The sequence below is a fragment of the Hypanus sabinus genome, chromosome 26, assembly GCF_030144855.1.
Source record: "Hypanus sabinus isolate sHypSab1 chromosome 26, sHypSab1.hap1, whole genome shotgun sequence".
Classification (NCBI taxonomy): domain Eukaryota; kingdom Metazoa; phylum Chordata; class Chondrichthyes; order Myliobatiformes; family Dasyatidae; genus Hypanus; species Hypanus sabinus.
This window is the reverse complement of record NC_082731.1, coordinates 13,420,503-13,434,650: the sequence shown is the minus strand read 5'-3', so window position 1 is coordinate 13,434,650 and position 14,148 is coordinate 13,420,503. Positions and strand designations below refer to the sequence as shown.

Here is a 14,148-nt window from a genome sequence, read left to right as displayed (position 1 = left end):
TCCTAGACTCCCCCTCTATAGGAAACATCCTCTCCACATCCATTCTATCTGTGTCCTCTGGTCCTAGACTCCCCCACTATAGGAAACATCCTCTCTGCATCCACTCTATCTGTGCCCTCTGGTCCCAGACTCCCCCACTATAGGAAACATCCTCTCCACATCCACTCTATCTGTGTGGTCCCAGACTCCCCCACTACAGGAAACATCCTCTCCACGTCCACTCTAACTGTGTCCTCTGGTCCTAGACTCCCCCACTATAGGAAACATCCTCTCCACATCCACTCTATCTGTGTCCTCTGGTCCCAGACACCCCCACTATAGGAAAGAACCTCTCCACATCCACTCTATCTGTGTCCTCTGGTCCCAGACTCCCCCACTATAGGAAACATCCTCTCAACATCCACTCTATCTGTGTCCACTGTTCCTAGACTCCCCCACCACAGGAAACATCTTCTCCACATCCACTCTATCTGTGTCCTCTGGTCCTAGACTCCACCACTATAGGAAACATCCTCTCCACATCCATTCTATCTGTGTCCTCTGGTCCTAGACTCCCCCACTATAGGAAACAACCTCTCCACATCCACTCTATCTGTGCCCTCTGGTCCCAGACACCAAACTATAGGAAACAACCTCTCCACATCCACTCTATCTGTGCCCTATGGTGTCAGACTCCCCCATTGCAGGAAACATCCTCTCCACTTCCACTCTATCTGTGTCCTCTGGTCCTAGGCTCCCCCACTATAGGAAACATCCTCACCACATCCACTCTATCTGTGTCCTCTGGTCCCAGACACCCCACTATAGGAAACAACCTCTCCACATCCACTCTATCAGTGTCCTCTGGTCCTAGACTCCCCCACTATAGGAAACATCCTCTCCACATCCACTCTATCTGGGCCCTCTGGTCCTAGACTTCCCGACTACAGGAAACATCCTCTCCACAGCCACTCTATCTGTGTCCTCTGGTCCTAGACTCCCCCACTATAGGAAACATCCTCTCCACATCCACTCTATCTGTGTCCTCTGGTCCCAGACACCCCCACTATAGGAAAGAACCTCTCCACATCCACTCTATCTGTGTCCTCTATTCCCAGACTCCCCCACTATAGGAAACATCCTCTCAACATCCACTCTATCTGTGTCCACTGTTCCTAGACTCCCCCACCACAGGAAACATCTTCTCCACATCCACTCTATCTGTGTCCTCTGGTCCTAGACTCCACCACTATAGGAAACATCCTCTCCACATCCATTCTATCTGTGTCCTCTGGTCCTAGACTCCCCCACTATAGGAAACAACCTCTCCACATCCACTCTATCTGTGCCCTCTGGTCCCAGACTCCCCCACTATAGGAAACATCCTCTCCACATCCACTCTATCTGTGCCCTCTGGTCCTAGACTCCCCGACTATAGGAAACATCCTCTCCACATCCACTCTATCTGTGTCCTCTGGTCCTAGGCTCCCCCACCGCAGGAAACATCCTCTGCACATCCACTCTGTCTGTGTCTTCTGGTCCTGGACTCCCCCATCGCAGGAAACATCTACTCCACATCCACTCTATCTGTGTCCTCTGGTCCTAGACTCCACCACTATAGGAAACGTCTTCTCCACATCCACTCTATCTGTGTCCTCTGGTCCCAGACTCCCCCACTATAGGAAACATCATCTCCACATCCTCTCTATCTGTGCCCTCTGGTCCCAGACACCCCCACTGTAGGAAACATCCTCTCCACATCCACTCTATCTGTGCCCTCTGGTCCCAGACTCCCCCACTATAGGAAACATCCTCTCCACATCCACTCTATCTCTGCCCTCTGGTCCTAGACTCCCCCACTATAGGAAACATCCTCTCCACATCCACTCTATATGTGCCCTCTGGTCCCAGACTCCCCCACTATAGGAAACATCCTCTCCACATCCACTCTATCTGTGTCCTCCGGTCCGAGACTTCCCCCACCACCGGAAACATCTTCTCCACATCCACTCTATCAGTGCCCTCTGGTCCCAGACTCCCCCACTATAGGAAACATCCTCTCCACATCCACTCTATCTGTGCCCTCTGGTCCTAGACTCCCCCACTATAGGAAACATCCTCTCCACATCCACTCTATATGTGCCCTCTGTTCCCAGACTCCCCCACTATAGGAAACATCCTCTCCACATCCACTCTATCTGTGTCCTCTGGTCCGAGACTTCCCCCACCACCGGAAACATCTTCTCCACATCCACTCTATCTGTGTCCTCTGGTCCCAGACACCCCACTATACGAAACAACCTCTCCACATCCACTCTATCTGTGTCCTCTGGTCCCAGACTCCCCCACTATAGGAAACATCCTCTCCACATCCACTCTATCTGTGCCCTCTGGTCCTAGGCTCCCCCACTACAGGTAACATCCTCTCCACACCCACTCTAACTGTGTCCTCTGGTCCTAGACTCCCCCTCTATAGGAAACATCCTCTCCACATCCATTCTATCTGTGTCCTCTGGTCCTAGACTCCCCCACTATAGGAAACATCCTCTCTGCATCCACTCTATCTGTGCCCTCTGGTCCCAGACTCCCCCACTATAGGAAACATCCTCTCCACATCCACTCTATATGTGCCCTCTGGTCCCAGACTCCCCCACTATAGGAAACATCCTCTCCACTTCCACTCTATCTGTGTCCTCTGGTCCTAGGCTCCCCCACTATAGGAAACATCCTCACCACATCCACTCTATCTGTGTCCTCTGGTCCCAGACACCCCACTATACGAAACAACCTCTCCACATCCACTCTATCTGTGTCCTCTGGTCCCAGACTCCCCCACTATAGGAAACGTCTTCTCCACATCCACTCTATCTGTGTCCTCTGGTCCCAGACTCCCCCACTATAGGAAACATCATCTCCACATCCTCTCTATCTGTGCCCTCTGGTCCCAGACACCCCCACTGTAGGAAACATCCTCTCCACATCCACTCTATCTGTGCCCTCTGGTCCCAGACTCCCCCACTATAGGAAACATCCTCTCCACATCCACTCTATCTCTGCCCTCTGGTCCTAGACTCCCCCACTATAGGAAACATCCTCTCCACATCCACTCTATATGTGCCCTCTGGTCCCAGACTCCCCCACTATAGGAAACATCCTCTCCACTTCCACTCTATCTGTGTCCTCTGGTCCTAGGCTCCCCCACTATAGGAAACATCCTCTCCACATCCACTCTATCTGGGCCCTCTGGTCCTAGACTTCCCGACTACAGGAAACATCCTCTCCACAGCCACTCTATCTGTGTCCTCTGGTCCTAGACTCCCCCACTATAGGAAACATCCTCTCCACATCCACTCTATCTGTGTCCTCTGGTCCCAGACACCCCCACTATAGGAAAGAACCTCTCCACATCCACTCTATCTGTGTCCTCTGGTCCCAGACTCCCCCACTATAGGAAACATCCTCTCAACATCCACTCTATCTGTGTCCACTGTTCCTAGACTCCCCCACCACAGGAAACATCTTCTCCACATCCACTCTATCTGTGTCCTCTGGTCCTAGACTCCACCACTATAGGAAACATCCTCTCCACATCCATTCTATCTGTGTCCTCTGGTCCTAGACTCCCCCACTATAGGAAACAACCTCTCCACATCCACTCTATCTGTGCCCTCTGGTCCCAGACACCAAACTATAGGAAACATCCTCTCCACATCCACTCTATCTGTGCCCTCTGGTCCTAGACTCCCCCACTATAGGAAACATCCTCTCCACATCCACTCTATCTGTGTCCTCTGGTCCTAGGCTCCCCCACCGCAGGAAACATCCTCTGCACATCCACTCTGTCTGTGTCTTCTGGTCCTGGACTCCCCCATCGCAGGAAACATCCTCTCCACTTCCACTCTATCTGTGCCCTCTGGTCCTAGACTCCCCCACTACAGGAAACATCCTTTCCACATCCACTCTATCTGTGTACTCTGGTCCTAGGCTCCCCCACTATAGGAAACATCCTCTCCACATCCACTCTATCTGTGCCCTCTGGTCCCAGACACCCCCACTGTAGGAAACATCCTCTCCACTTCCACTCTATCTGTGTCCTCTGGTCCTAGGTCCCCCACTATAGGAAACATCCTCTCCACATCCACTCTATCTGTGTCCTCTGGTCCCAGACACCCCACTATAGGAAACAACCTCTCCACATCCACTCCATCTGTGTCCTCTGGTCCTAGACTCCCCCACTATAGGAAACATCCTCTCCACATCCACTCTATCTGTGCCCTCTGGTCCTAGACTTCCCGACTACAGGAAACATCCTCTCCACATCCACTCTATCTGTGTTCTCTGGTCCTAGACTCCCCCACTATAGGAAACATCCTCTCCACATCCACTCTATCTGTGTCCTCTGGTCCCAGACACCCCACTGTAGGAAACATCCTCTCCACATCTAGGCCTTTCAATAGATCCCCCCTCATTCTCCCTCAGTGAGTACAGGCCCAGAGCTATCAAACACTCTGCGTATGTTACTCCTTCATTACTGGGATAATTTTCGTGGACTTCATCCCGATTCTCCAATGACACCACAGTTTTTTTATACAAGAGGCCTAAAACTACTCACAATACTCCAACTGCTGTCTGACCAATGCCTTACAAAGCCTTAGTACTACTTCCTTGTTCTTATATTCCATGCCAACATTACATTTGCCTTTCTCACCACTGACTCGAAGGATCCTGCATGGGGTCTCCCAAATCCCTTTGTACCTTATGAATTTTTCCCCATTTAGAAAATAGTCCCTACATTTATTCCTTCCACTGAAGTGCATAACCATCCACTTTCCAACATTGTACTCCAATCTGTCCCAAGTCCTTTTGTAACTCCCTGCTTCCTCAATACTACTTACCCTTCCAGCTTTCTTCATATCATCTGCAAACTTTGCAATGAAGCCATCAATTCCAACATCCAAATCATTAATAAGACACCCGTTAGTCTCGTGAGTCCATGGATTTGTGCCTTGGAAGGGGTTTCCAGGGCACAGGCCTGGGCAGGGTTGTATGGGAGACCGGCAGTTGCCCAAGCTGCAGGCCTTCACCCTCTCCACGGCACCGACGTTGTCCAAGGGAAGGGCACTCGGACCCATGCAGCTTGGCACCGGTGTCGTCGCAGAGCAATGTGTTGTTAAGTGCCTTGCTCAAGGACACAACACGCTGCCTCAGCTGAGGCTTGAACCAGTGACCTTCAGATCACTAGACCGACGCCTTATCCACTAGGCCACGCACCAACATCCAAATCATTGACAGGTAACATAAAAAGAATCACTCCCAACCCAGAACATCACTAGCCACTGGCAGCCAACCCAAAAATGCCCCTTTTACTCCCACTCTTTGATTCCTGCCTGTCAGTCAGTCTTCAACCTTTCTTGTAATACCGTGGGTTCTTAGCTTGTTAAGCAGCCTCATGTGTGGCACCTTGTCAAAGGCCTTCTGAAAATCCAAGTACACACCATCCAGCAATTCTCCTTTGTCTATTCTGATTGTTATTTTCTCAAAGAATTCCAACAGAAAAGATTTCCTTTTAATGAAACCATGATGACTTTGGCCTATTTTTTTCATGTGCCTCCAAGTGCCCCCAAAACATCATCCTTAATAACGGCCTTCCATATTGTTCTAACTACTGAGGTCAGGCTAACTGATCTGTAATTTCCTTTCTTCTGCCCTCTAGTGGAGTGACATTTGCAATTTTCCAGTCTGCATAATCTAGTGATTTGTGAATGATCATTACTAATACCTCGACAATGTTTTCAGCTTCTTCTTTCAGAAGCCTGGGATGTAATCCATCTGCTCCACTGGCCCCTGCAGCTTGCCAAGCACCTTTTTGAATAGCAACTTCACTCACCTTTCCCACCTGACACTCTCAAATTTCTGGCATACTGCTCGTGTCTTCCACAGTGAGGGCTGGTGCAAAATACTTTACTCAGTTCCTCCACCATTTCCTTGTTCCCCCATTACTACCCCTCCAGCACTGAAATTGTGGACAACAACACACACAAAATGCTGGAGGAACGCAGCAGGCTGGGCAGCATCTATAGGAAGAAGCACTGTCGACGTTTCGGGCCGAGACCCTTCGTTAGGACAGCGCTTCTTCCTATAGATGCTGCCTGACCTGCTGTGTTCCACCAGCATTTTGTGTGTGTGTTGTCTGAATTTCCAGCATCTGCAGATTTCGTCGTGTTTGCTCTGAAATTGTGGAGCTGTCTTTAGGGGCTGTACTGCCAACTCCTGCTCCTGTGCCTTGTTATTGCACTCCTGAACAGAACCAGATGAAATGCTTCACATTATCTCACAAAACGCTGGATGACAGCACCATGGAACTTGATGAACTTTTAGTGATGCAGTGAGAAACGTGGTTGTTAATATATATCACTTGAAAAATAACAGTTTTTACATGTAGCTTTTATAAGTTATTAGTTTCCGTTGGATAGCTGAAACAGCAGGATCTTAACAAATCATCATTTTCCAATTTGCCCGCCGCTCTGCAGGTTGCAGTTTAAAACAATGACTATCTCCATCCCCACAATGCCCCGCGCTCAAGAAAACAGTCTATTCATTGGCATTTTACGGCAATACGCATGCGCGGTGAGTTCTGGGGTGGGGCTGGCGACCGTCTGGGAGTCGCGCCGACCAAAATTCTAAAATTTATGAGTGCGGGGGGCCGGGAACTCCGATTGTCTGGCGGCCCGCACAATTTGTAAAGATTTTTTTCCCCGCAAGGGAGCTTTGCTCCAGGCCGCACTCGGTGTCGGTGTTGCTTAGACCCGCACCCCGCTCCTACCTACCGCCGACCTGGAGGACTCCGTGTCGAAGGCCGCAGCGCTCAGGCTTGGGACGTCACGTCCGGTGTCCGGCGTCCGAGCTGTGCAGAGCGATAGAGCTCTTTCCAGAGGCAGAGGCTTGTGGGTAACGCAATTCGCCATTTGAAACAGTGATGAAACTGTTCATGGCTATCACAACTTCAATTCTCTTATTATTTTCTAGCTTGGGGAATCAAATTGTTTCGTGGCTGTCCGTAGGGAAGAGGAATATTGGAGTTGTGTATTGCATACATTATTTGATAATAAATGTACTTTGAATTCAAAGATGTGTTGTTTTACTTTGGACTATCTCAATGCAGCGTTGTACTGAATTGATCTCTTTGGCACGGTTTTTTTCGCCTACTTGGTAAACGTGTCAATAATAAACCGATTTACTAGAACGTGCTCCCACGTATAGCAATGTGAGAAGGGCCAGATCATTAAAAAGTTTCACAAAAAAATGCTGGAAATACTCACGTTTGGCAACATCTCTTCCGACTACTGTTGTCACTGAGCGCTAAATATCGACTTAGCTGTGAATTAAAATGCCCCGTCCATCTTGAGAGAACAGTTTTAAGGTTGCTAGGCAGACCTTCCTTAGCACTACACTAGAAAATCAGACCACATTTTTACTCTCAATTCCTCGAAACCGGACGACTCTTATCTCCCCTCTCACTGAGGAAGGAGTGGTTTCTGTCTCTCCCTTGTTAGGGAGAGACAGTGATTGTGGGATGTTGGGGTGAACAGTTAGTTTTTGATGCCGTGCAGACCACGGGCTCTCTGTGGGGGCTTTGCTGTGGGGGCTTTGCTGTGGGGGCTTTGCTGTGGGGGCTTTGCTGTGGGGGCTTTGCTGTGGGGGCTTTGCTGGTGGTGGGAATGCTGATGCTTTGTGTCAGAATAAGTGGGGGGTAGGGGCTTTGGGGTTCTTCTGTTTTTCTTTCTGTCATTCAATCTTTGGGAGCTTTCCTCTGAGGATGTTTGTAAGAATAAGAATTTCAGGTTGTATATTGTATACATTTTCTGATATTAAATGGAACCATTGAATTATTGAAATATAACATAGTTAACTCAGGAAAGCTAGTAGTATCTGAATTTGTATCATATATTTATCTAGGCAGCTGCTTTTACTGGGCATTAGGAAGCGAGACACAAACTGCTGGAGCCAAAGATTGTGAAGAACCTACAGAGACATTAAAATCTGGTATCCGGGCAAGATTCACAAGCCTCTGCTTATCTAGTGGGGTGGTAAAGCACACATACCTGACCGAGGGTGCCCCTCAGCCCCTCGCCACTGACTGTGGAGAGGGCTTCAATAAGTTACAGATCAAGGGAAGAAAAAGCTCATTCACACTAGGTAGAAAACACCTACTGAGGACGTGCTCAGTTGCCTAATCTGCAGAGAAACCACGTTAGTTTACTTTGAGCTTCTGAAGGACTGGGTAACAGGATCTGCTTGATAAGGGGGACAGCACGTTGCTGAGATGGGAAAGGCCACAGTTCCCTTTCCCTGCATCATGCTGGGGAGATAACGGGTGATGTGATTGGAAACTGGTCACACATTCAGTCTGACACCATTCCAACAGGTGTACACACATTGAACAAGTGGGCAGAAGTCCTTCACATTCTCTGATTGTGGATAAATCTTCTGGTTCTTAGAGACATCTAGCACACAACAGGGCATTTGGTATAGAGTGCAACAGCTTCTTCCCCCAAGCCATCAGATTCCTCAATACTCAAGAGTCCAGACTGACATCTACATCATTTACTATTATATTGTAATTTGTCCTCTACTGTGCCTGTTCTCTTGTTTACTAATTATTCTACTGCCCTGCACTGTTTTGTGCACTTTATGTAGTCCTGTGCACGTCTGTAGTCTGGTGCAGTTTTTTATGTTGCTTTATGTAGTCTAGTGTAGCCTTGTGCTGCCTAGTGTAGTTTTGGGTTTTACCCAGTCTAGTGGAGCCTTGTGCTGTCTCACATCGTCTAGTGTAGTTTTGTGTTATTTCATGTAGCACCAGGGTCCTGGAGGAATGTTGTTTCATTTTTACTGTGTGCTGTACCAGCAGTCTGTGGTTGAAATGACGATGAACTTGACTTGAGAGTCCATTCCCGACAACGTGTTCATTTGCCTGACATTAATCCCCTCTGCTCACTGAGTTTCGCAGTCTCCTGCACAGCAAGGGCAGTTTGCAGTGGCTCTCTAACCAACCCACCTGTACGCCTCTGGGGTGTGGGAGGAAACACACGCGCTCACGGGGGGGGGGGGGGGGGGAGCGTGCAAACTCCACACTGACAGCATTGCAAGGAGGTCGGGATTGAAGTGTCTGTATCGCTGTGCCGTCTGGGTAATCGCTGACCTGGGAAATGTGGGATCATCTCCGCTGTGTGTCGTATCCGTGATGTGGAGACGGGGCCACGGGGAATGGCTTTGATCTTCAACCAGCGTGGACTCCATGGAATGATGGGTCCATTTATTATGGAATGAGGAAAGATGGAAATTCAGGACTGAGTGTGATTATGGATTTTATTTACATTGAGATTCAGCACAGAATTGGCCCTCTGGCCTGTCGAGCCGCTGATTTAGGCTAGTGTCCTCTCTGGGACACAGCAACCCCCGATTTAACACCAGCCTAATCCCAGGAGAATTTACAAAGACAACTGGTATGTCTTTGGACTGTGGGAGGAAACTGGAGCACCCGGAGGAATCCCACAAGGTCGCGGGAAAAACGTACAAACTCCTCACAGGCTGCGGTGGGAATTGGACCCGGGTCACCCGTACTGTACGGCCTTGTGCTAACCACTACACCACCGTAGATTCAGTGCGTGGTCCACTGAAAGACGAGAAGCAGTCTGCACCTGGGAGAGGCCATTTAGCTGCCAGATACGGGGACAGTTGAAACGTCAGCTATAAACTCACCGATCACTCGGCGGAATCTCACCGAGCGACGAGGGAGGATACGGGTCTGAGATAGATTCACTGGTTGAGTGACGATGCAGTGACAACCTGCCACTCAACATCAGCAACACCACGGTCCGGACTGTGGGCTCGAGGGAGGAGACGCACACCGTTACAGATCGAAGATCCGTCTTGGCCCAGCACGTTGATGCAGTTGTGAAGAAGACTTGCCAGTAACTATACTTCATTAGGAGTTTGAGGAGTTTCATCAAAACACTCTTGCAAATTTCTGCAGAGAGCACTCCGGCCTGTGGCCTCACTGCCCGGCAGACTCCTGCACAGGGCCGCAAGAGGCTGCAGAGGGCCGGTGACTCTGCCAGCTCCATCACAGGGAGAAGACTCCCCACCATTGAAGACTACTTCTTAAGGCATGAGGCAGTGCTTCGAGAAGGTGGCATCCACGTTCCAGGATGTGCCCTCACCATCCGGTACGTGACCTCACCATCCGGTACGTGACCTCACCATCCGGGACGTGACCTCACCATCCGGGACGTGACCTCACCATCCGGGACGTGACCTCACCATCCGGTACGTGACCTCACCATCCGGGACGTGACCTCACCATCCGGGACGTGACCTCACCATCCGGGAAGTGACCTCACCATCCGGGACGTGACCTCACCATCCGGGACGAGACCTCACCATCCGGGACGAGACCTCACCATCCGGGACCAGACCTCACCATCCGGGACGTGACCTCACCATCCGGGACGTGACCTCACCATCCGGGACCAGACCTCACCATCCGGGACGAGACCTCACCATCCGGGACGAGACCTCACCATCCGGTACGTGACCTCACCATCCGGGACCAGACCTCACCATCCGGGACGTGACCTCACCATCCGGGACGTGACCTCACCATCCGGGACGTGACCTCACCATCCAGTACGTGACCTCACCATCCGGGACGAGACCTCACCATCCGGGACGAGACCTCACCATCCGGGACGTGACCTCACCATCCGGGACGTGACCTCACCATCCAGTACGTGACCTCACCATCCGGGACGTGACCTCACCATCCGGGACGTGACCTCACCATCCAGTACGTGACCTCACCATCCGGGACGTGACCTCACCATCCGGGACGTGACCTCACCATCCAGTACGTGACCTCACCATCCGGGACGTGACCTCACCATCCGGGACGTGACCTCACCATCCAGTACGTGACCTCACCATCCGGGACGTAACCTCACCATCCGGTACGTGACCTCACCATCCGGGACGAGACCTCACCATCCGGGACGAGACCTCACCATCCGGTACGAGACCTCACCATCCGGTACGTGACCTCACGTTCCAGGATATGACCTCACCATCCGGTACGTGACCTCACCATCCAGTACGTGACCTCACCATCCGGGACGAGACCTCGCCATCCGGGACGTGACCTCGCCATCCGGGACGTGACCTCACCATCCGAGACGTGACCTCACCATCCGGGACGAGACCTCACCATCCAGTACGTGACCTCACCATCCAGTACGTGACCTCACCATTCGGGACGTGACCTCACCATCCGGGACGAGACCTCACCATCCGGGACGAGACCTCACCATCCGGGACGAGACCTCACCATCCGGGACGTGACCTCACCATCCGGGACGTGACCTCACCATCCGGGACGTGACCTCACCATCCGGGACGAGACCTCACCATCCGGGACGAGACCTCACCATCCGGGACCAGACCTCACCATCCGGGACGTGACCTCACCATCCGGGACATGACCTCACCATCCGGGACGAGACCTCACCATCCGGGACGAGACCTCACCATCCGGTACGTGACCTCACCATCCGGGACGTGACCTCACCATCCGGGACGTGACCTCACCATCCGGGACGTGACCTCACCATCCAGTACGTGACCTCACCATCCGGGACGAGACCTCACCATCCAGGACCAGACCTCACCATCCGGGACGTGACCTCACCATCCGGGACGTGACCTCACCATCCAGTACGTGACCTCACCATCCGGGACGTGACCTCACCATCCGGGACGTGACCTCACCATCCAGTACGTGACCTCACCATCCGGGACGAGACCTCACCATCCGGGACGTGACCTCACCATCCGGTACGTGACCTCACCATCCGGGACGAGACCTCACCATCCGGGACGTGACCTCACCATCCGGGACGTGACCTCACCATCCGGGACGTGACCTCACCATCCGGTACATGACCTCACCATCCGGGATGTGACCTCACCATCCGGGACGTGACCTCTTTGTGATATTACCGTTGGGGAGGAGGTACAAGAGCCTGAAGGCCGACACTCAACATTTTAGGGACAATTTCTTCTCCCCCGTCATCAGATCTTTGAACAGGCCATGAGTCCGACAGAATTGCCACATCTTTCATCCTTTACACTGCTTGCTTGTTTTACTGATTTATTTTTTAATGTCTAGCACACACAAACGACGAAACCTCTCGACAAGCGTCATTGATAGAAAAACCAACAGTAATTCTACTTCTGAAGAGATGGTAAAGTAGAGTTAAGGACGAGACTTGTCACTCTGCGGAGAGGAACCTGGATCACAGCTCCTGAAGTAGAGGTTGAGGAAATATTTTTGAAAATGACAGAGCGAGTGTTGATGTTGAAAGTCAATATGCAGGTGGGACAAGTTATTAAAAAGGTAAATAGTTTGTTGGCCTTTACTACGAGAGGATGTAATTTCAGATCTCAGGCGATCTAGGGCCTGTACAGGGCCTTGATGAGAGGAGAGGTGGAGTGCGAGTACAGCATTGGTCTCCTTGTCTGTCTGTCCTTGCAATGAAAGTAGGAGTGGAGCAGAGATTTGCTTGACTGCTTGTCATTTGTGGGAGTGTAGCAGAGATTGACTGGACTGCTTGTCATTTGTGGGAGTGTAGCAGAGATTGACTGGACTGCTTGTCATTTGTGGGAGTGTAGCAGAGATTGACTGGACTGCTTGTCATTTGTGGGAGTGTAGCAGAGATTGACTGGACTGCTTGTCATTTGTGGGAGTGTTGCAGAGATTGACTGGACTGCTTGTCATTTGTGGGAGTGTAGCAGAGATTGACTGGACTGCTTGTCATTTGTGGGAGTGTAGCAGAGATTGACTGGACTGCTTGTCATTTGTGGGAGTGTTGCAGAGATTGACTGGACTGCTTGTCATTTGTGGGAGTGTAGCAGAGATTGACTGGACTGCTTGTCATTTGTGGGAGTGTTGCAGAGATTGACTGGACTGCTTGTCATTTGTGGGAGTGTAGCAGAGATTGACTGGACTGCTTGTCATTTGTGGGAGTGTAGCAGAGATTGACTGGACTGCTTGTCATTTGTGGGAGTGTTGCAGAGATTGACTGGACTGCTTGTCATTTGTGGGAGTGTTGCAGAGATTGACTGGACTGCTTGTCATTTGTGGGAGTGTAGCAGAGATTGACTGGACTGGTCATGGGCACAGCTGCCTTGCTACATAATTTATTTTTTGTTTATTGTTGAGATAATGTTGAACTGTCCCTCCCAGCCCTCTGACCCACGCCGGCCGCCCAGCAATCTCCTGATTTAATCCTGGCCTAATAATGGGACAATTTACAAAGACCGTTGAACTGTGGGCGGAAACCCACGCAGTCACAGGGAGAACGTACAAGCTCCTTACAGGCAGCAGCGGGAGTTGAACTTGTGTTGCTGGTTCTGTGAAGCATTGTGCTGGCCTCTACACTACCATGCTGCCCAAAGGAGGTAGAAAGTAAAGTCAGCTTGTACCATCTAGAGCTGAGAGAGTACCGACTCTTTTTGCTCTCTTCATGTGACGTACGTTGTAATTCAGAATCTCCAGTATTGTAGGCACTGCACCACACTGCTGCCTCCAAAACAACACATTTCATGATCTGATTCGGTGTCAGAACGTGAAGCGATCTCACTGAACCTTACAACACTTTGACAGGGCTTGACAGAGGCAGGGAGGGTGTTTGCATTGGCTGACCGTCACACCCACTGAAGATCCCAAAACACTTTACAGCCAATGAGATAATGGAGGAAGAATGGGACTGGATGGGCTGGGGGCTGTGGAGGACGAGGCTGAGGCAGAGCGACAGGACAACAAGTAGAAATCTTCTTTCTCCACGTGGCAGGTGCATGTAGCCGGCACAGGTTTAAGGTGAGATATAGGAGGTTTGGAAGGGATGTGAGAGGGAGCCTTTTGCTACAAAAAGGAACCAGATGCCCAAGAAAGTAGTGCAGGCAGATATAACACAACATTTCAGAGGCATTTGAACAAGTACTTAAATTGCCAATGAAAAGAAAGTTACAAAACTAATGCCGGTATTTGGGATAAGTCCAGGTTGGTACATTGAGTGGTTTGGACACTGTAGATCTCTGTTGAATGACTGTCTGGTA

At 50.8% G+C, this 14,148-nt stretch overlaps 1 protein-coding gene across 2 annotated transcripts in view; it reads right to left on the bottom strand.

Moving 5' to 3' along the window:
- The window catches only part of LOC132381623 (zinc finger protein 239-like), a 176,554-nt gene extending 169,685 nt beyond the window's left edge, over nucleotides 1–6,869 (bottom strand). For both annotated transcript variants that reach the window (XM_059951153.1, XM_059951154.1), the window contains exon 1: nucleotides 6,807–6,869. The gene's annotated coding sequence lies outside the window, so the exon portion shown is untranslated. The remainder of the gene's footprint in view (nucleotides 1–6,806) is intronic.
- Nucleotides 6,870–14,148: the final 7,279 nt, after the last annotated feature.